The sequence below is a fragment of the Sinohyriopsis cumingii genome, chromosome 11, assembly GCF_028554795.1.
Source record: "Sinohyriopsis cumingii isolate HCF-2022 chromosome 11, ASM2855479v2, whole genome shotgun sequence".
Lineage (NCBI taxonomy): Eukaryota > Metazoa > Mollusca > Bivalvia > Unionida > Unionidae > Sinohyriopsis > Sinohyriopsis cumingii.
This window is the reverse complement of record NC_142971.1, coordinates 113,415,723-113,440,245: the sequence shown is the minus strand read 5'-3', so window position 1 is coordinate 113,440,245 and position 24,523 is coordinate 113,415,723. Positions and strand designations below refer to the sequence as shown.

The 24,523-nt window shown below is 39.5% G+C and overlaps 1 pseudogene across 1 annotated transcript in view; it reads right to left on the bottom strand.

Annotated features, from left to right (window-relative positions):
* LOC149789443 (uncharacterized) overlaps nucleotides 1-24,523 on the bottom strand; it is a 106,272-nt pseudogene that overhangs the window by 79,524 nt on the left and 2,225 nt on the right. Inside the window, exon 2 of the transcript XR_016424060.1 lies at nucleotides 8,145-8,858. The product of XR_016424060.1 is annotated as an uncharacterized LOC149789443 (transcript). The remainder of the gene's footprint in view (nucleotides 1-8,144; nucleotides 8,859-24,523) is intronic.

The following is a 24,523-nucleotide window of genomic DNA, read 5'->3' as shown; positions in this document are numbered from 1 at the left end:
AAGAAAATGCAGCAGCATATAATATGAACTTAAGTGAAGTTATGAACTTACTAAGCCTGGATTTAAATAAATGGTATCACTTGTATTTCTAATGACAGCCACAATCCTCTTAGTTTGGGCTCAAGACCAGCAATAGTGAATAGAGGTATTTCGAAAGACATATAACAGCTCACTCATTATAATGTTACTAATTAGCATTATTGAAAACTTCTTAGATATCAAAATAAATAGTATATATGTATGGTGCTTGTTGGCGACATTGGCAGATTATTCACTCCACATCCTGGTTCCCGGGCAGTTTTGATCTCTCACAATAATAATCACGGGCACAGTGGCCCGTTACAAAGAAAATCAACAGATTTGGGTTCTAACCTGTAACACTATTAACATATTATATTGTTACAGGTTAGAACCCTATCCCTTGATTTTCTTTGTAACGACCCCTGTCATCATGGGCAGTAAATTTGAAACATACTACTTCCGGGTCAATCTATTTTTAAGGTGCAGTATATACTAGTACATAATGGGAGGTAACTCAAGTTGTGCTATTCAATTCAATTCATTAATGAAAAAATGGAAATAAATAGGTAAAAAGGCAATTATTTATTTTGCAGATGAATATTTATCGAATATTTAACATTCAGCAGCGTAAATATGCATTTATTTTATTAATATTTGTGGCAAGAGTGCAGAAAAGGACGACGTGCTTCGTGGGCAGATGGAAATCTGCCCACGAACTTTTATCTGCCCACGAAACCGTCTGAGGATGACAAAACTGCCCACGACCCACCTTAAATAATAGTATATATATATATACATATATATATATATATATATATATATATATATATATATATATATATATATATATATATATATATATATATATACATATACACATATATATATTCTCAAAATAGGTGATAGCTCCTTGATAGTTACTACTTCTCGTCATATTTCCATACGTCCGTAGGGAGCGATGGGTTCTGTTTCGTTTTTTTGGTCTTAAAATATATCCCTTTTTCCGATTCTTGCCTAACGCCTCGCGCAGATTTTGAGAAGCTTTATTTCTTATTTCTAAAGCTACCATTGCCACCGCCATTGATGGTCTTCGCGCAAATGGGGTCTGGGTCAGATCGATTTCGTGCGTTCCGTCTGGAAAACGCATTCCAAAAAGGGTCCCTCCTTCGTTTCTCTCCTTTTTGTTTTGATGTATTGTTCAGTTCAGACATTTCCCTTTTCCGAATATGTTGCGCCATGGTACTTGTTATCTGCTTACACTTCCATGAGTTGTAAAGGATTATCACAGTTTTCTCCTCATGTTATATGATTTTCTTTAAGGTTACTACATCCATTTGCTGAATAAATCACCGATTGTTTCTCTAGTATATTCTCTAGTCGGTAGTCTGCTTGGTATGTGACACTGCTTTATTTTTTTAACAAGTGGTTCTTCTCCACAACAGCTAGCCTTGTCAAGATCTAGTGTCAGAATATACTTGTTGGTTACAAACCTAAATCAATGATTCAGGTCAGGTGGAAAATAATTTAATTTGGGACAAGGTCAAGTTCATAATGCTACATCATATAATGAATAAATAATTCTAACAAGGAATACAAATTAAATATACATCACACCTCCCCTCATAAATAAAAAGAAAGAGTACGCAATAAAGATTTCTTTGAACTATTTTGCAAATGTACATGTGACAAAAATTTACATAAGATGAAATCTTATGAATGACACAAAGTATACATGAAACAATAAAATATTTCCATATTCGTTAAAGTGCATCTCTTATTTCATTGTACTTCCCTTGACTGACCTGATAATATCAATATTGTAGTCATGCAACATCAAACGACACCTTAATAATCTTTGAGTTTCATCTTACTACTGAAAGTAAGGAGACTGTGATCACTAATTACAATAATTGGAGAAGGTGCGAAACTGATATACACTTCAACGTGTTGCAAAGCTAGCATCAAAGCCAAATATTCTTTCTCAGTTGTAAAACCTTTCTCTGTCGCGTGTTTAATGTCTTAAAAAATAGCACACTGGATGATTTACATCATTTTTTCTTCTTGAATCAATACTGCACCAATCCCAAATCATTTTCATCAACAGACATTTTAAATGATTGGAGCTGTAAAAACTGGTGTGCTTTTTAGTATGGATTTTAACTTATCAAAAACCTTCTGACATTTTTCAGTCCAATGAATATTTGTTTTCTTACTCAATAACTTTGTAAGAGGTTCAGCAATGATGAAAACATTGGAGTAAAATTTTCTATAATATTTAGCCATAGCCAAATATCGCATCAGTTGCTTTTTATTGATAGCCACACTGAATTCAGAGAGACACTTAACCTTAGGATCTATAGATTTCACGTCTCCGTGTCCCGCGATATGTCCTAGAAATGTAACACAAGGAGAGCAAAACTCACTTTGGATAAATTAATTGCCAATTTACATCACTGTGTCTATGACAAAATTTCCGAATCGTCTACAAGTGATCTTTCCAGGTTTTGTTGCAGATGATATCATCAATTAAACATTTCAATTATCTAGACCAAATATAATTATATTCATTACAATTGTCTAGATGAAATGTAATCAAGTTCATTAAACGTTGAAAAGTACCGGGCGAACCTTTCATCCCAAACGGTATGACCTTATATTGACAAAATCCCAAACTGCATGACCTTATTTTGATAAAGTCCATGTGGAGTTACGAATGCCGACAGTTCTTTTGTCTTTTCCGTCAGTGAAATTTGCAGAATGATTTCAGGAGGTCCAATTGGTCACATACTTTGCATTTCCAATTTATCAATTGATTCATCGATTCTTGGCAATAGAAATGATTCTGTTTTAGTCACACTGTTCATCTTTCTATAAGCGGTGCACATGCGGAAAGTATTATCTGACTTCGATACAAAATGCATTGGGAACTCATGTCAAGTTTACTCGCTTCTATGAAATGGGTCTCCCGCAATTACTGAATTCCGTTTTTTCAAACATTACGTTTTGAGAGGGTTCATCCTATACGGATGCTGTTTCACATGTGTGGAATCTACAATTTCAACGTTATGTTAGCTGTTATTTGTTCGAGTTGGAATATCTAGAAACAAGTGCTCATATACAAGTAATGCCTGTTTTAGTACATTCTTTTCTTGCTGCTGTAGATGTGAAAATGTCAGGGCCAAATTATTCATAATTTCTGAAGATTGGCTATGTAAACGTCAATATAGTATCATTGCATTATATAGCTTAACTTCCCACATTGTGGGACAGGTACAACTACATTGATTGCATTATCTACATTGCTATATTTATCATCATACACCTTTAATATATTTATATGCCAAGTTGTTTTTTGTTTTCGCATACTTGGAGTAATAATGATACAATTTAAATCACATACCTTCTTTTCAACTGTGTAAGGACCATACTACTCAGCCTGAATAGGATTTTGAGGTATGGGCAAGAGAGCCAGAACTCTATCAGCAGGCTCAGCAAAACTCCTTTCCATTGTATTTTTGTAAATACCTTAATTACATTTTTGAACGAGTAGAGTACAAACTATACGGGTCTCTTTTAACAACTGCATTTGTTCACGCATAGTATGTGAACAAACTAGATCAAAATGAATAAATCCCAAACAATCTTGAACTGATTCTCTAGCAGCAAGCACTAGTAAATTAAGAACTTTATCCCAATCTTTTCAATGAAATCTTTCTAAAGCCCATTGGCTTTTATGGAGATAGGCAAAACGTTTGACTTGCTGAATGCTAATTCACTCATAACTGCTGGCATATTCCAGACATAATATCTTACCCATAATCAGATTGGACAGATTTGGCAGGCCACATTGTGAAAAACAAATGCCTCTGGGAATCTTGTAGACGCGCACATGATGGTCAACAAGGATTGGTTGACTAACTTGGTTTAAGGTAAGGAACCTATACAGACGAACATATTCTGATAAATGGTTTGACAATGCAGAAATAAGATGAAGAGAAGCCTTATATATATTCTGATTGTATTTTCCTGTCATTTTGACAAGTATGACAAGATCTGCTGTATTTACAAACATCACTTTTAATTTTTGGACAACATATATGATACAAGATCTTGGGATAAGCCTTATTGATCCCTGAATGAACAACTGGGCTAAACTAGGAATATCCTGTCTATACGATTTTGGAATTAACATTTGATAGCTCACTCACCACACTTCACCAGCAGTTATCTCAGAGGCTCCTCTTTGTGCTCATAAGGACCCAATTCTAAACAAAATAACAAACGGGTGCGTCTCCGGCTTCAATTTCGCTATTAACCTTCTGTAACAAACAGGAAATCTCAGGATCTTGTTTCTCTCAATAATGAATTTCGATTGTCACTTTTATTAGAATAAAGAGAATGAGTACTTAAAAGAGGATGACTGTGACCAATACCCTTTGGTTGATCCAAAAGAAGGGCAAAATTGATCTCGTCAAAAGCCTGACCAGCCAAAGTATTAATTTCCTGATCAACATCACTCTCGAGATCGTTCTTCTCCATAGCCCTAGTAACTGCGCAAGCTAGGTATAAATGAGGGATTTCATTTTCGAAAGAAGCAACGTCCTGATCCGAGCAATACAAGTGAATTAACCACAAACTTATCTCCAGTTAGGTCATTGCCTAGCAATAAATGAGGAACATTAAGAAAGCCGCACTCTACTCCCAGAACGAGAACACTCTCATTAGAAGTAGACTTTTAAGAAAAGGGCAAAGTACCTGATAACAGAAACTCTGAGAAACTCTTCTGTCCCTTAAAATGTTAATAGGGATAGGATTGGCAGAACCACCCAAGAGTGATAAAGAACCTTTAAACATGAATGGTTCATAATCCTGCATACTAAAATCAGACTGGGGTTTTTGGAACCAACAAACGTATTGTTTTCAATACATGACCATGACCTTGATTCTTAGAAAACATAGAATTTGGAATAGGTCTGTCTTGATTCTGTTGCTTATTTTACAATTTGCACAAGTGAGAAAAAAATGTGCCCTTTCGTATTGCAATTAGTACACTTAAAAAAAGGCAAGGACTTCTGAAAAGTCTTATCAGAAACTTGATTTCTAAAACTTGTGCCAGACTGAGATTTGTATTAGACTGAAATAGTTTTTTCCTATTAGACTTATTGACAAAAGAACCTTTATCAGCTAATGAATAATAGTCAACTGTATGATGATTATTTTCTAACGTTTCTACTTTATGCTCATCACGTGAAGTCTAATGTCACTATGAGCGCAATTCTTGAACTCTTCAACTAATATGAGTTGTCTGAGATTTTCGTAATCTTTATAAACTTCATTGGCTAAACATCTCATATCAAATAACTGCTCTTTTGATCTTGCCAATTCACCATGATTTTGTCCAGGCTCTTTGTTATAGTTACTGAAAATTTGCCTTTAAGCCTCGGGTACTCACTCATAACCCTTCAAGATGCATCCCTTAACCAGAACATAGTCAGCACTTTGCAGTACTGACAGGGACTCGTAGATGTCTCGAGCTTAGCCATAAAGTCCATTTTGTAATAATAGAACCCAATGCTCTTTTGGCCAATTCGAATTTTCAGCATTTTTTCAAAATGAGGAAAATATGTATCTACTTCTTTTTCTCTTCAATAGGGTACTAACTTGATATTCTTAGTAACACCAACACTTGAATTTGTGTGTAAAGTGTAGAATCGCTTTTCACCTACCAGCTCTAATTCGTTTAATCTAAATTGATATTCCCTTTGTTCCTTTTCTCTTTCTCTCTGCATTTGCATTTTCATTTGTCTCTCTCTCTTTCCTCTTTCTCCAATTGCATTTGCATTGTTTCTCCTCTTTCTGTAACTGCATTTGTCTCTCTCTCATCTTTCTCCAAATGCATTTTCCTCTCTCTTTATAATTTCTCCAATTCCACTTCCTTTTATTCTTTCTGTAGCTGCATTTTTAATTCTTCCTGTAACTGCATTTGTCTCTCTCTCTCTTTCTCCCTTTTCTCCAATTCTATTTTCCTCTCTCTTTCCTCTTTATCTAATTGCTTTTGCATTTAGTTCTCTTCTTTCTCTTTCTGAAGTTAAACCTTTTTAAACTCTATTTCCATCTTCTATTTTAATTTTAATTACTTTAATTTTATGCTAGAGTCTGATACAGACTTACAAATCAAATCCAAAGCACTTTTTATCAAGAACCGTCTTTAAAATCAAATATTGGATCAGAATAGTTTTTGTTCCTCGCTTCGTTAAAGAATCATTTGCCTGAGAAAGATCATATTTTCTGGCAAGCTGAAGCAATTCATCCTCTTTTCAAGGAGTCTAACTGTTCCAGGGTAGGATTTGAAATAACGGTCTCCACTTTAGATGACATTGTAAAAAGCTTGTTGGCTTCACTAAAGATTTCTACAATGTGACATAATAGCTAGGATTTAGACAATTCTAGAAAAAGACCAATTTAAATTTCAAAAACATAGCTTCTCTGAAATAATTTAGAGAAATTCATATCCTAAGGAACAGCAACCTTTTTTCTGTTACGAGTCTATACACACACACATGCATAATATATATATATATATATATATATATATATATATATATATATATATATATATATATATATATATATATATATATATATATATATATATATATATATACATCTGAAATATATTCCTGAAATCTTATTATGTTTTCATCTGATTCATAGCCATGTTCTCCCAAAACAAATTTTTCAAACAAGTTTGTAACAATGTCATGTACCATGGAAACAGCCTATATCATAGCTGGTCCATTTTGAACCTCAGCTCGTTAAATGCACTTCACATAAGATTTTATAGTCAAAGTATATCTTGTTAGTTAGTCTGCTATTAAAGGGTTGCTAACTTGCAGAAAGAAATAAGCCCATCCCATTATTCTATTACTTCTCGTAACTGAGTAAATTTCGTCAGCGACAGTACAGTTGGTATTCAATTGTACAAACTCTGCTATTATAATGGCGTTTATAAGCCTTTTAGTCATAGTCAGGTAAGGGTTCTTCAAACCCCGCATGTTCTCTTTTATGTTCTTCAGATCCATAATCAGTAAAATATGTTTATTTTTCCTTTGACGTATGTCAAGTCATCATTTTGTAAAATATTAAGGTGACAAGAGACCATGCTAAATAGCTGTTGTTGGCAGATTCAAGAGCAAGTTCATCAGGTAACAGTATCAATCATGCAGTCAGCAGTTTCCCTAACTGAATGTAAAAGTAAAACCTACATGTCAGTTTTATTAACTCGGACACACTTTGATCTGTTAATGCGAAAAGATCGTGATGCCTTTCATGAACTGATTTGACAGAATTTCATGTCAAGCAATGAATCATCATTGTAATCTTTGATATTTATGTGTGAAACATTTTTAATGTCTTGTATGGGAACCAGTTGTATTCTATGTAGCATTTAAAAAAAATCTCTTTCAACATTTGTTTAAATTCTCTGTTAATATGAGCGTTAAACAGAGTTGTAGTTCAGGACAAGTTACACTGTATGTCGTAGTGTTGAGATAAACCAAACGTCAAACCTGAATTAAACATTTATTTTCTGTTCATGTGTTTCGGAGATAACTTCGTTGTGGTTCCGTTATGGTCTTTTTTCATGAAAGTGGGGCTCAGTAACTGGTGTTCTAAGTTTGTTATTTAAATTCGAGATTATTGAATCTGAATGTATAAGGGATTTTATTCGGACATGACCATAATCCTTTTAACTCGAATATCTAAATGAGAAAGGACTTAATTTGCAGTGATGGACTTAGAATTATGCTTTTGGAGTAACAAATGCAACTCTTTTAAATGAAGGGTAGAAATATGTACATGGACCAGTTTTGAATAACTTTTTTTATTTGGAGACAGTGACTGGTATTTTCTTTAGTATAAAACAATCAGTGTTGGTTATTGTCTGCAAAATCTTATTTATCATGGGGATAGAGAGGCTTAAGGTATTTGGCGGACAAAATATCTTTTCAGTACTCTTCGGACAAATGATCAAACTCGTAGTTATACCGTTAGCAGGACGTAAATAGAGTTAACTAAATAATGTGTATTCATCATCATGCAGCCGATCAAATAAAATTACTTACCATAGAGAGAATCCTCTCCCGTTCTTGTAAACATACCAGCAAAAATTAAGACAGAGAAAATAAAGATGAGAATACCGGCGAGTGCAACTTTTCTGTATGAAGAACTGTCATCTCTCCTTCCTTTATCCTCTTTTTTAATAATTGTTGTGCCATTTTGCTGAGTTTCCAAATCATTTGATATTAATTGGAGTTGATGACTGCCACTCTCGCCACATTTTGTATTACGTTTTTCACACTCAACTGTTTTAACCTGATTGAAATCTTCTGGATTCAAATGAAATGGTTTCCCCATCTGAATATCATGTAAAACCAGTAACAATGACGATGAGTTTATTTCTCGAGAGATTTCATCTGCAGAGATAAATTTGTTTAGCATGTCAAATACACGATGTTTGACATTTTCAGATATTTTTAAAGATGGATTATGCCCTGTGTATTTATTTCTGGCTTCTTTAATTTCTTTGACCTGTTCTAGTACTCTCCCGGGTAGTCGAAATTCCTTACAGCTCTTGATTATTTCCAGGTAAGTTGGCAAATCGTTTAATGTTTCTTCCTTCCAATACTCACCATGCTGCGGGCCAAAAACTCTTCCAAGTTCTCTATAATTTTTTGGCCATTCCCATGAACTCATTTTATCCCAGCAAACCGGCCTCCGTCTTGGTCGAATGTATTTTGATTAGGTTTTTCTTCCATTCTTGACATGCAACACACCAGCTGAAAATAATAAAATGGTGTTTATTTTGGGGGGTTTATTATTCCCTTATATAAGTAGCACTGAGTCAGTGAACCATCCCATTCACTACTTCACAATTCATTATAAGTGCACATTACTCTATAGGGAATATAGGTTAACACAAATACATTGTATAATATTTTAATTCAAAACCTAAAATTTAATAATGGCTACTTGGGGGGGGGGGCAAAAGAAGAAAGAAGTAGTAGTAAAGAAGTGACATGTTTGCCTCATTAGATACTGTATGGGCAACCGGATACCAGTTCTCGTCTCTAACCCCCCATGACAAGCTATCCCCCTCGCGGCCCATAGCATTTTGGTTACGTTTTTGCCAAGGGGTTGCTGGAAGTGTAAACACACACAAGTGACGCGAGTAATTGAATCATTAGGGTTATATTCTCGTACGGCTGTCTGTGTCTCCATAGGGTACCAAGTAAGACCAATCAGCACTTTCGTACGATTCTGCTGCTAGTCTGCAGCGATTTTGGTAAGAAAAATCTCTGCAGAGAGACTGGAAAGTGTTATCCTAGCGATAGATATACACGCTCCAAGAAGATTAATTTTATTTGACTTTCCATTTGTAAATCAGCGTTGTTTCCTATTTGTGTTCGCAACTCTCTACGATTTCCCATTTCCGCCTGCACAATCTCAAACTTGGCCACACTGATTATTTTATACTCGACTGCTACCGAGTAAAATTTACTGATCGTATTGAGGCTGCTCTTGGTGGCCACTAGCAGTTCTAAATAGACGATTACTCGGTATTGCAGTCACATCGAAATTAACTTGCTCGGGCCACTCAGAAACAATGGTTACTATCGATATAGCTCCGACAGCAATACCGACTGGTGAATGTACAATGGTGGATGTTTTTGTGATTCCAGTCACACAAAGACTTACAGATGCTGCCTCAGCATCTACGACCAGAAACATGCATTGCAGACACATGCATTTGTATTTTACGATCAACGCGGTTCTCTTGGAAATTTCATCCCGCAGCTGTTGTTCCACTTCGATTATTTTTAGGACGATACGGTTTAGAGTCTATCATAGTTCTTCTATCAATAATACAATCGCATATTTTAATTGCATGACAGGTAGACCTTGCCCGGTCTCAACATTACGCACAGGGGCTATACGCACTCGCACTTCTGGCCAAGTATTCCTCTTGACTAACACAATTGTTATATAGTTATAAAAAAATCTCTACCTCGGAAATACTTAAGTCTTTGGCGATGGTGCGTTCTGGCGTTTTATCACCCCTCTCATACAAAAACATGACCATTACGCCGGAGGCTTTCACATCAAACGATCGTCTTTGCCCAATAAGTGTGACCCGTACAAGTGTGTCTTTAGTGAATAACTCTAGAGACCTTTCGTTTCTCTGTTGAATCAATGTTGGTTTAAAATGTTCGATGGTGAACGTAACCGGGTGGGGACGTCAGTTAATGTTATTTCAACATAGCAAAAACAATCCCGGAGTGCATTTGCATCTGGTGAAGAAGTCAACGCTTCGGCGTTTCCACGCATACGTGCGATGATTCCAAGCTGGCCTCGTGTAAGTTGTAGCACATCAGGGTGATTTCAAATAATAATTTCTACTTGACCCTTACTAAATTTATATAACAGTTTATACGCGGGATTGGTGATACCACTCTAACTCAGATATTCCTCGAGAAGTGACGCAAATTTGTTATCGATGTTAACATCCACTGCCAGCAGATCCAAAAAGCCTCTATAAATTCCGCAACCACATCACCGCGATCTGAATCCATTACATAAACATAAGGGTAAAAATCTAATCTTAACGCCAAAGACTTTTAAGTACCAGGCAGGCTAAATGATGAGTGCTTCAAACTGAATTTCATCTCCAGTGACCAACGATATTGGTAATGTAACAGTGTAAAATTCCATTTCAGTACTGTCCGGCCTTGTAACTGGTGATATTATTGGCACAAAATCAGTACTAGTATCCCATATATCAGGTATCAACATTCCCTTTCGACCCAACTTAACTTTAGATCTGGTTATGATACAAACGTACCATCCAGACTTGCGCACCTTTAAGATGTGGCGTTTAGTTCCATCAAAACCATTTCAACATTAGGAGAAAATAAGCCTATAATTTGCCAAGGATGAGCTAGCGTGTTCTTCTCCTTCTTTAAATAATATTCCGTAATTTTAAAACTCATAACCCTACTGCACATGGCTGTTCAGGCATGTGAGCGATTTCATCTGTTACGTATTGCCTTACTGCAATATTAACTATATCAACATAGCTTTTGGTAATCGCAACCGACACCCCGCTGTCTAATCCCACCCTTGTCAATGAGTTAAATCAGATTTTTTTTACTACAAACTCGTCTTTCAACTTGACAATGATATTTTGCATGTCCACGTTTGACGTTTCCAGTTTAACAGATTTATCCTCAAAAATCAAAACTTCACCTGGATCGACGCCAACAACAACACAACTGGTAATCTCGCTCAAATCCGCTTTGGTGACAGATCGACTCAGATCAACATCAGTATCGTGTCGTCGAGCAGAGTAATGACCACATATCTTGATAGTAATGGTTCAATAATAATATCACATGTACTTTAATGTGAGATCAAGAAATGTTTTCTGGTTGGTAAGCGCTGCAGTGCACGCAACGCTTCCATGACAAGATGACCGGATATGGGCCATCCAACCGTGTTTGTACTGGCCAAATCGAATGAAACAATGGAAGACAACTCTGTTATCTACCTCCACCAGTACCCCGTGATAAATAATTAACCACTTCGACTGGCGTTGAAAGTCCATACGAGTCAAAATACAAACTATGTTGAGGTGTCACCACGTATGTGACCCAGTAAGTGCAAGAGCCTGTGGATGAATCCAGACTGACAATGCCCGTTTCGCGTGTACGTGGGACCATCTCTACAAGTTCATGTTGCATAAAAACACCATGAAAATGTTTGATCGATTGTGCCATCGCTAGTAAATTAAGACTGTTCAATTGACGTATGATCTTCTGCGACCGGGCAATCGAAGACCTCAGCCCGATGCTATTTGACGACTCGTGCCTGCAATCAAAGACCTCTTCCTTTTCTTATGCGACCGACAACAGCCTTTTCCAACACATTCCAGAAGCAGTTCCGACAGCCCCTAACGCTTCAGGTTGTGAATGTGCTGGAGCTGCTGCTGCCAATAATATTATAATCGCTGCAATGATTTGAAATATCTCAACAGTCATTTGCATTTGCGCTACCTCTGACTTGGGTAATTTGAATGTTACTTAAGTACTTTTTTGTTTGGCAGCATTACGCTGAGATAGTTGTGTTTGGGTCAACTACACCGGGACATTTCCAATAAATTTTCTTGCAGGCAGTTTCAGTGTGAACCCAAAATTGTTTTTGGTTACGTGTTTACTTTTTCCCAGATGACTTTGAGTAAAGCCGACCTTCACTTCGTGGTAGTACATTATTATTCAAATATGAAACAGGTTCATTTGTGAATTTGAGAAAATTATACGCATTTTTCAGAGATGCATTGATCACCATCGGTCACCACCGTCCTCCAACAACAGCGTCTTGTCAGAAAGTATCACAGCACAGCATTTGTAATTAGTACCACCAGCATCACCGACATACATGAAAATACATGTCGACGACGGACTGCCTGAAAAACTCATGATGCTCCAATGAAAAGCAATAAATCTGCTACGACGTACAAAAGTCTTGCTGGGAAAATTGCAGGCCCGTGCCAACGTTTTAGTGCCCGTCCATGTACGACCAAAGATTGTGATATGCCCGTGAAATGTGATTGGCTTCTGTGTAGTCAAGACAAATTTCTTCCACAGGTTACTTGTTACCGTTTAACCACAGAGACCCAAGTCACTTCTAAATTGTCAAATATCGTTTTACTCTGTCCCTGGTAATTTTTAAGCGTTGGTGTTGAAACGTAAAGAACACATGTTTTCTTACAGTAAGAGCATGCTGGGTACTTATTTGCCAAGTAAGCTGCCCAACAATACCAGTGGGCGGTTGTTTCTCTATGGTATGTGCGTGAAACGACTGTGTTGATGATGTTCCCCATTGCATAAACGATAACAAGCGTGATTCTGAGCTCAGTGAAGGGGATAACACGGACATTCACTAAGTCAGTGCATCAAACACAACTGTATCGGCGGGAGTACATGCACCGCGCCAAATGGCATCGTTGGAATTGTTTTTAAGAAACATGGTGACCGTGTGTTTACCTCCAAATATCACCTTGCGAACATGTGTGCAAAACCCAAAGATATGACAGAGGGAAATGGCGCTCGAACATCTCAATGAAGCGCCAGTGAATTGTTATTGACGCTGTGTATATCCAAGTTTAAACTCAGGATTAGGAAACGCTAAATTTTCTTTAGCTGCAACAGCACCACGATCAGCAGTTTGAGGCCATCTGATTATAATTGGTCTATGATCTGCACGATCAGCAACATCACGGGTGCACAACCATTTTAGATTGCTTTTTCTAAGACCACTCGAGGGCCACAAACACTAATTTCTTTAATATAATTACTGTTCACGGACCAGATTTCTGTGTTGTTTTAATTTGTCCTGAGGGCCGGACAGAACACGTTCGCGGCCCAGATCCGGCCTGAGTTGTGCACCCCTGACCTACATCTTTGACAAATATCATGGTTGGACCAGCGGTTCTAGTGTAATTATATCAGGCGAGTCTGAAAATCATAGTGGCCACTTCAATGGTTTCATTTCCATCGATGGAATGACATCTACTGTTCAACTAGGCCATGATGCCATTGTTAACAATTCCCACCTGGGGATTGGCATCATAATTACCAATGTTCTCGCTCACCAGTCTTCCCTCAGCTTCCACAAATGTTTTACAGGAAACGACAAATTTATAGCGTGGCCCACCAGCCAATAAATCGTGATTCAAGCGAACATGTCACGAAATTCATCCCATTGTGGTCGGCGGCACAACAAGTCCAATTAATGTTTCCAAAAGCATGCCCGTCAAAACCACGAAATATTATCACATGTTACAGTTGTCACGGTTCACTTTGGGAACAAGCGCTGTGTCAAATAAATCACGTCCCCGTTTTGCATGGGCCTCAAGAAAATATGTTTGTGGAATTGACTTAATTCTTGAGCATCACCTGGTCGTACACCGCCAGATTGTTTTTATTAGCATCCAAATCGTCAATGGCATGGGCGTCGTAAAAGATAGAAAAGAAATAGGTGGAAGCATTATTTTTGTTTCCTAACGCAGTTTGAACATCTTTGTGCACATTATAACACGGTTGATCATCAGCCACCGGTGCAATCACGTACAAACTGTCTCAGGTTAACCATCGTAAACCAAGTTCAACAACATTTGTGTTTTACCAGATCCAGCAGGGATAATTTATGAGTGCCCGAGCTGAGTTTGGAGACACGGTTTCATCGCCATTCTTGGTGGTTTAGGCCTTTCTTGTGCCGAGCAATCGATGACGCTGAAAGCATATTCGAATTGTCTTGTGCGTGATGTCATAAAAAAATTGACGGTCGTTATAATGCAATCATGTCTTCATATTGCGATGTCACGGGAAAACACGTACCAGAATCCAACTCAAGTTCAGACACATGATGGATTAACAGCTGTTACCGGGACGTATGTTCGATATGGAGTGGAGCAAAGAAATTCACGTTTGTAGGGTCCAGTTTAGAAAAGGTCACTGGCGGGGCTGATATCGTGGCTGCATGAGCAATGTTACCAGAAGCAAAATGAAGAAAATATCCGGGCGAAAAAAAGATTTATAGATATAATTACTGTGGATATGGTACGCCTCTTCATATGCGACTCGATTCTCACAATAATCAGCCAAAGTCCGGCGAAGCACCTATCAATCGCGTGGATTCGGCGTGTTACCAATATGACCTTCCTTAAAAAGCATCCAATGATTTCCGTGGGAGTCAGCGCGCCGACGTGGATCTCATCCATGACTTGAATGCAATTAAACCAACATTGGGAGAACGAAATGCACGTATGGTCGTCAATGGCGGCATGAAAACCAAGATTGTATTGAGTGGTAGACAGAATCTACTCCGAGGCATACAAAAGTAAACCGGTATAAACAATGGACACAAAGAGACACACATTATCCAAAATATAATACAGTACCCGTGGGTACTGGTGAGGTGAAACCGCTGTGGAGCAGTTAGCTACTGCAGACAAGGTCATTCATGGAATTGCTCGAGCGTGGTTGGCCAAACAAGCCATGTGGCAAATTTATTTACCCGTACCATAAAAGATTTCGCTCTGCTGATTTGATGTCCAAGCACCGATTGAAGTCAATCAAACTAATTTGTTACTTCTTCCACAAGATAATTTTCGATGTGTTCAGCATATACAAAGATGCGAAGCCGTTGAGGTACAAACATTGTGTCAATGTCGCAAATGAACTCAAGCACTCACATGGCCACGTTTGTTACAAGTGGATCCTGGTAAAGAATTTCTGTGATCTGTGGTTAAATTTTTAACCAAATACGGTGTGCGAGTACGTGTCGGGCATGTCAGTATGCATCATGATCAAGCTATAGCGGAACGATTAAACCGTACACTTGCGATACGGTTATATGGCCATCAGTACACACAGGAAATACGTATGAAGTCAGAACGGTCCCAGGAATGGGTAGCACGACTTCCATGAGTCATGGAAGCTTTAAACAATGAAGTTATACGCACGACGAGATTACAACCAGCCAATGTGATTCGACAAAAGACCGTCACGGTTACTCAGAAAGCGCTTTTACAGCCGGCACCATTACAACCGCTCGGAGACAAGTTTGTTCGGTATTTGTATGCACCTGGAAAGTTGGAACGTGGATAACAACGTCCTGCCACTGATCCCGTATGGTCTGTCGAGGTGGAACGGAATGATACTCCCAGTCAACTAGCTCTTTACCGATTGGGGTCATCATCGCCCGGTAGGCCTCGTCCTCTTAGCCAAGGATTTGTGCGAGAAAAATGACACCAGGATTTATGTTGCCACATCATTAACCAGTATCGGTTGCAATAATGCGATTGCCAAACACGTGAGTAGTGATGCCATCGGAGAGTATCCATCGTTTGGTATCCATCATTTGGTATCCATCAGGAACAAACTTGCCTTGTGCACCGGTATACACATATGCGATGGTTCTTCGATCGGATCATATTGCTGTGTGTGCGAACGCAAGAGGTCTAGATGACTTTCCAGGTGCAGTTTGTGTTTGAGATCTTTCTGTACAATCACTCGTGAAACACCTTTGGTCTTTATGGTGTTTTTAGGTCCAATCAAAATTGGGTATATTTCTGCTTTAGTCCCACATACGCTTCGATCGGTTTGCCCTAGCATTCGTCTTTAAACTTGCCAACCATCTTTTCGTTTTTGTTGGAGTACAGCGGATGTTCTTTCGGATACTCGCTGATATCAAATTCTTTGGTCAAACTTGGCTGTGCCATGTCCGCGTACACATCGTCGGTGGCGATATACAGCAGCAACTAGTCAGTGTCGGTGTACACCATCTTCACCCGATCCTGATAAAACGGTTTAATCTTATCAAAGTTAAACTCATATATGAGCAGCTTCGACAAGTCCAGCACGAATGATCCCACATAGATTGGTTTCGTCAGTGTGAGTTTTGATTTATTTTACTGTGAACGGCAAGAAGTCCTCCATCAAAGATTATTCTGGACTCGAAAGCTGGGACCGCAATGAGCCTTCGAAGTCTATCCTCTACGCAGATTCTTTGACACAGATTTTACATGGTTTTCCCAAACACGGAATTTAAGCATTTGATGGATCTTGGTGACACGCAATCCCAGTCCCAAGTGCAACTGCATATTTCGTACATGGTTATGTTTGGTCCTGAGACTCGGAACGAATGTGGAACATTTGGTGTACTTGCTGACGGACTCGGTCACGATCGAGCAGAGATACGAGACAACCACGATTCGGGCATCGACAGAGCTTTTGGGGTCAGCGGATAATCGTTGTGGTCCACGTGCAAATGCTTAGGATATTCTAGGTCGACTTCAAAGAAGCATCCGTGTCACTGTGGATGTTGTGATCATGCAGATCCTTGGAAAGATCAATGTGCCCAGGATCGATCCAATGTAATCCACCTACTGTCAACGGTTGCATCATGGTCCGATAATAAAAATTATTGGTATCGAGACACATGATGTAACGATTGGGTTCAGCGGGGTTATACCCGGATACTTTGGGGTTGTTCGCACAAGCGTATCTGTGACTGGACATAGATATTCCACCACGAAGCTCGATAAACAGATGCTGGTCAATGTCTCTGAGCAATTACAGCTTGATGTTGATATTTGACAGCAGTGCATCCCAGCCTGTACACGCTGCGCAAAAGTAATGGGCGGGATCGAGCTTGTATACGTGCATCATGGCGTCACGAAATTCCTCAAACACGTCGGCTAGCTACAACTCGTCCGTATGCAGATACAGATCGTGATAGTCACCAAGGTTTTGGCTCTGGAACGCAGACCAAACGTTCTTCGCAAGTTCGTATTCGGCGGCATAAATTGCTTTACGGGCCAACGATGAATAGAATGCATCGATTGGTGTCATCTGAGTTTCGGCAAATATACTTCAGTCGTTCATGTACTCGCACAAATACGTCCTTTTTCTCACGATCATGTCCGTATTGGTGGAACAGTATCGACGAGTGACTTTGACGTTCTACACCGTCAGATTGCTCGCTAACTTCTCCAGGGACAAGTTCCTAAAATGGATTGAATCGATGAACTTCAATTGTCCAAGTCGAAATATTCATCTATTTTTCCATGTTGTTCGGTATCATATCACGCTAATCGGTGAGTCAGATGCCGTGGCTATTGCTTGTATGATCAAGTGGCCGTCGTACCCACGCAGATTATAAAGCACTACGGGGATTCTGGTTTTGCTGTGATATATTCTCAGCTACAGATTACGCGCGTTGTATGCGGCACCTCTGTACGCTCCAGTGATGTTCCAGTGATCAGAACTTTGGAACGACGACTTTGACCTTCATCACAGGACGGGCTTTGTTTTTGGGAAGTGAAAGCTTTTTCACAATTCCTGTGGTGTGTGGCTGCAGTAAACGCACTAATGTTATTACCAGTCATAATAAGGCGTTGTGGCGAATCGAATTGCTGTCGAATCCATTTCTCTGTGGCTTCGTTCGCGAGAAGGAACTCCTCTGCTGTGTCTAGAGAACCCTCAGCACGATAACTGACTGGAGGCTCTGTTTTACCATCACATCGAAACACAACATAACAAAACCCACATGGAATTTGTTCAGCGACTTGTACTGTCTGGTCGATATCAGGCGCATTTGTGTCTTTCTTGGCAGCGTGTACGAAAGAAGAACCAGACGCATTCGCATCTGTAACAACTGAGCCTTCTACTGCAACATTAAGGCATTTTCATATCTCGTTGCACTGCAGTAAATTTGACAATGTTTTTTACCAGACTCGGGAACGATTGTGCGCTGTAGTTTTTCACTGAAACCGCCCTAGTAAAAGTCGTGACTAACGAGCAGTTCTTGAGTGTTAAATACATGCATGCAACGTCTGCATGGATATTTTTATGCGCGTACTTGCTGTGCCGGTTAAGCAGCTGATCCTGCATTGGTGTATCTTTCCAGACTTTCAAGAATCTTTTCGATTCCTCTGCTAAATTCATCGTTGCTGACGCCGCTGTCTTAGCGTTTCAGGATCTAGAGAATGCCACAGTGAATCCACGTAGTAGTAGGTTTGAATCCGTCCTTGTCATGACTAAGCGGAATAAACAAATGAGCGCTGAAGACAATGCCTGCTTTGACCAGCGTAATGTTGATTATAAAATCTTTCAAGTCTTCATACAGCTCATCATCGTTAATTTCATTCGTATATAGAAAGTTGTTATATTCCGCTAATCCTTGTTTTTGAATTAAGGCATCTTTTCTTTTATTTCTAGCAAACGCCGTTTGTGTGCAATGCAAGATTAGGTGTCTTTTAATCTAAATTTTGACCGCAGAGATGAAACGGAGGGATTAGGTGTATAATATGTCTATGAAAAGCTTCCTCTCCGGTCATCCATGCGTCATGCAAAAATAAAAACATAATTGTTTGGTTAGAAGGAGATTTAATTTTCTCCCATTTCTTCCATATTTTCTTCCAATTTAACATTGGATTCCTTATTTCTACTGGCATTTTTATATGTTTCAGCAAATGTTCATTAAGTTTTTTATAGGTTTTATAATATTGGTCTTTTCCCCAATATTCTTTTAAATCGCTGCACTTATATATCATTTCACTCACCCGTTTACATTTGCGGGGAGCTACCAGACACTTAGTAAATTTGTTATTCTTATAAATGTGATCATACTGTTTGCATAGATATCCATAGAAATATACATATATTGCTTCCCATGGATATTAGTAATAGTCTTTTTATATTAATGATATTTGCTTTCTATTTATTGCCTAAATGGGGGAGACCAAATCCTCCCTCGTTTTTAGCTTTGTAGAGGAATTTTTTTGAAGGTAGTACATATTTCTAGTCCATATGGAGTGGATGATTTTGTCTTCTATAACATTTAACATACTATCAGTCACTTCTGTATCTGACTATATATGTAGGTCTTTGAGACTTGTATTCGTTCCATTATATTCAATGGAACGTACAACCATTTTTCAATGTTATCTTCCACTTTATTTAAAATATGTTTAAAGTTAAGGTCTATGGCGTCCGTCCCATAGAAGACTCCTAGTGCCTTAACATGCTCTTTAATTAGGTGTGGGTGCTATCCAGGATGATTGCCAATTCCCAATTAACAATATTTATGTTTTATTATGATTAAGTCAGAGCCTAAGGCTCTACCAAAATCAGAATATTCCTTATTTAGGTGATTAAAAGAGTATCCATTTCGAATGAAATTTGTACAATCATCCGCATGAAGAAGGGTTGTAAATTCTCTCTCCATGTTGGAAATTCTTATACCTTCTATATTTTTATTTGTTGATATGTTTTTATTTAATGCTTAAATTGCCAGTACATATAGGAACATGGACAGGGGGCATCCCTGCCTCACTGATCTTTCTACTGGTATGTCTCCCGTCAATGCCCCATTAACTACTACTTTAGATGAAATTCGATTGTACATGGCTTGGATCCAGCCGATACAGTTATCGCAAAATCCACATTTAGTTAAAACTAAAAAAATAAAACCATGCTCTATTCGATCAAAGGCTTTCTCCTGTTCGAAGAACAGCATGGCTCACCTGTCATCCCTCTGCTTCAGCAAATCAATGATGGAGCCAATGGAGAGAGTGTTATTTAAAATATTTCTTCCTAGACCACCACAACTTTGGTTTGGGTCTACTAATATTTTTATACATGAAGTTAATTTTGTGTTAAAATCTTACTCAATAATTTGTATTATGTGTTAAGTAGGGTGATAGGGCGCCAGTTTCCAATGGTCTCGCTCTCGCCTTTCCCTTTATAAATAAGGGTAATAATCACCTTTTTCGTAGAGTTGGTCATTTCTCTTTTAAAGTAAATATTATTATACAAAAGTTCCACTATTGGACTTGTTCCTGGAACGTCATGTAAAAATCGGATGTAGGACCATCAGATCCCGGCGCTTTACATTTTGTTAAGGGATTTTTTGCGTCACGGACTTCATCTACAGTGAAGAATCTGTCACACATTATTCTTACTTCATCTGTTATTCTATTTAACATTGTATTGTTGATGTAATGATCCATTATATTAAGATCAATTTGTTGAGAGGTATACAATTTTCTGTAGTAGTTTTGTCCTTCATTTAGTATTTCTTTTTTATTAAATACAATTTTATTGTTTATTTTGAGTTTGTCCATCTTTATGTTCTTCCCTTTTCTAATTCAAGCCTTCTACAAATACCTCTTCCTTCTGTATATATGTCACTAAATTCTCCAGCTCTAGTTTCTTCTCTTATGTTTCTTTGTATTTTGTCATATTCTTCTTCTTTGTTTTTATCCTCTTTAGTTTTGACCTCTTTTTTCTGTACTTCCTTGTATTTATTAAGAATCCATTCCCTGTGTATTGTATTAATTGTACTATAGTCTTTCGACATATTTTTGATTAAATCTTTTAGTTTTTCCCTGTCACGAAGAATGTCTGGTTGCTCGTTTTGTGTAAATTCATTTAGGTAGTGTTGAACGGAGCTCATATAATCACTATCGCGCAGGTTTGCACCGTTCAGCTTCCATATACCTTGACCCCATTTATTCAGGATTTTAGCACGTAGATTGATTTCAACTGGTTTATGATCAGAGATGTGCTCAGACAGAATTGCAAATGTATCGACATTTGCCCAACACATTTCTGATATATAAAATGTATCGATCCTACTCCCTTTTGTTTGCGAATACATATGTGTGCATTCAATTTTGTATATATATAAAACTCTAAATATACGCAATAAATTATTTGTATATTTATAGGTTTTAATATATGGGGTTGTAGCCGAATCTGCATATGGCATTCCTCCATTTCTGTCCAGATCGGTGTCAACCCAATTAAAGTCTCCGCCTATAAGGCAGTTTTATAGTACGTACTTTTGTATATGTAAAGTTAAGAAAGTTATAGAACTAGTTTTTTATATTCATACTTTTTGGAACATAGACATTTATTATGTTCCAAATTTGTATTTTTACATGTAAATAACGAACTTTTAGTTCAGAAGGCGTTGGTTCTATTTCTTGGTCTAATCCCTTGGCATTTCGTCTAATTATTGAAACTACCCCAGATTTAATCTCTGAACTATGCTCATTTACAAAAACTAAAGCGTTTAACTTCTCTTCTAGTTTTTGTACTGTTGCTTTAGACGTATTGCGGGTTTCTTGTACAAGTATGATATCGTAATTTTGGGATGGACGTATTAGTTCGTTTGTTTTCTCGTTGATACCGTTAATATTAACGGCATTGATTTTGAGGTTTAATCCCTCCATTTATTGTTCATTTTAGGTTGTTAATGTTCATAGTTCATTCCTGGTTATATTTAACCCTAGCAGACGGAGCTCGTTAGCCTTTTCAGGCAGTTCATCAAGGAGAAGGAAACTCTGATTCCAAACCCACCAAGTCCCATCCACTGGATGATGGCTCTGGTGCCTTGTGGATATCTTCGGGAGAAGGAAAGGCTACGGGAGTAAACCCAGACAGAAAATCTGGAGTGGAGCCCCTAAGGCAGCTGGGTGTCAACTACGACGTCCTTCCGGCAGCTCCTGCATCCGAACTGGTGCCTAATGTCATGCTCAGCATTCCTTTGGACCCCATCAGCAAGGACGAGAGGGGAATCCTGACGTCTGGTCAGCCCAGGATTCATCTCATCGCTGACACCAGCTCGACATGGTCATCACAAGGCGCTCTGCCCTTAACAGCGTCCTCTCCATCAGAACCTACCACAGTGCAGACTGCGACTCCGACCACACCCTCGTTAGGAGCAGGGTGCGCCTACAGCCACACACACTACACCGCTCAAAAATAAAAGGACTCCCTCGCATAAACACTGCGCAGATGTCGGTCCCCTCCAAGGTGAAGGAGTATGCGTCCGCCTTTGGCCAGGCTCTCCATGACCTGCCAGAGCACGAGGAGACAGCCAAGTGGAACGCCATGAAGGGTGCCATCTACAGCACAGCTATGTCCACGTTTGGCAAGAAGAAACAGCGAAGCCAGGACTGGTTCAACGCACACCTATCAAGGATGGAACCAATAATGGAGGACAAACAAAAAGCCTTCATAGCTTACAAAAAATGCCCTAATGAACGGACACTTGATGCTTTCAGAGGTACCCGAAGCAACACCCAACGCATCGCCAGAGAGTGCGCGAACGAGTACTGGCAACAACTGTGTGAAGGAATCCAGCGCAATGCCGAGTCCGGACACATCCAAGGTTCGTACAGTGGCATCAAGAAGGCTCTAGGCCCTACAGTAAAAGGGGTCGCCCCGCTGATATCTCTGACGGGAGAGAAGATCGCTGACCGTAAGAAACAGATGGCCAGATGGGTGGAGCACTACTCAGAGCTATACTCCCGAGAAACGTCACTCACCAATACGACCATTAGCAGCATAAAGAAACTGCCCACCATGAAGGAGCTCGATAAAGTGCCCACCTTAGAGGAGCTCAGCAAAGCAATAGACTCCCTCCCAAACGACAAAGCACCAGGTAGTGACAGCATCCCGCACCAAGCTATCAAATGTGAGAAACCAACAATGCTTCAGCCGCTCCATGAGCTACTTTTCCTCTGCTGCGAGGAAGGAGCAGTGCCCCAAGACATGCGCGACACCACAATTGTGACCTTTACAAAAACAAGGGCGACCGCAGTGACTGTAACAATTACAGAGGGATCTCGCTCCTGGGCTGCTGACGGACCGTGAGTACCCGGAATCTCAGTGCGGCTTCAGAGCAGACAGGTCGACGACAGACATGATATTCTCCCTACGACAAATCCAAGAGAAGAGCAGAAAGAAATCTCTTTCCATGCCGATATGAAAGGAACAGTCCTGTATGATGGATCCTCCTCAGCTTCCTTCCCAAGCAACAGCGGTGTCAAGCAGGGCTGCGTGCTTTCGCCAACCCTTTTCGGGATCTTCTTCTCCCTGCTCCTGTCCCACGCCTTTGACTCGTCCACTGATGGCATATATCTACACACCAGGTCCGACGGGAGGCTGTTCAACCTGGCACGACTGCGCTCGAAGACCAAATTGAGGTCGGTGCTCATCAGGGAGATGTTTTTTGCAGATGACGCGATTCTGTGACCCACAAAGAGGATGCCCTCCAGCGACTGGGAGACCGTTTCGCTGATGCCTGCAAGCAGTTTGGGTTCACCATTAGCCAAGAAAAGACAAACGTGAGCGTTCAAGATACCACCATTTTCCCTTCCATCAAAATTGATTTTTGACCCTGGAAGTAGTCAATAACTTTACGTACCTGGGGTCAACCATTAGCAACACTCTCTCGCTTGATGTGGAGCTGGACAGAAGGCTCGGAAAGGCAAACACCATCATGGCACGACTAACGAAGAGGGTGTGGGAAAACAACGCGCTGACAGAGCACACCAAGATTCAGGTCTACCAGGCCTGCGTTCTTAGCACCCTTGTGTATGGAAGTGAGACCTGGAGTACCTACATAAGGCAAGAGTGCCGGCTCAACTCCTTCCATATACGGTACCTAAAACGCATCCTGAAAATCAACTGGCAAGACCGATTCCCACACAGCTAGATCCTTCAGCGTGCAAGTACCCTCAGCATGTACTCCCTGCTGAGCAAACGCCGCCTTCGATGGCTGGGACACTTCCGACGCATGGAGGATGGGAGGCTGCCAAAGGACATCCTATATGGACAGCTGGCCACTGGCACCAGAAGAGTTGGCCGCCACTCACTCCGTTTAAAGGATATGTGCAAGAGGGACATGAAAGCATGTGACATTTCACCCAACGGCTGGGAAGCGCTGGCCGAGGACCAAGGTACCTGGAGACTGCCGTTAAGCAATTGCATGGCAGTCGCCTATGTGAGGAGAGGCCAGTTGGCGGCAGAGAATCGTGAGAGAAAGAAAAGCGCGGCAGCAACCGCAGTAACTCAGACTTCCCAGTATG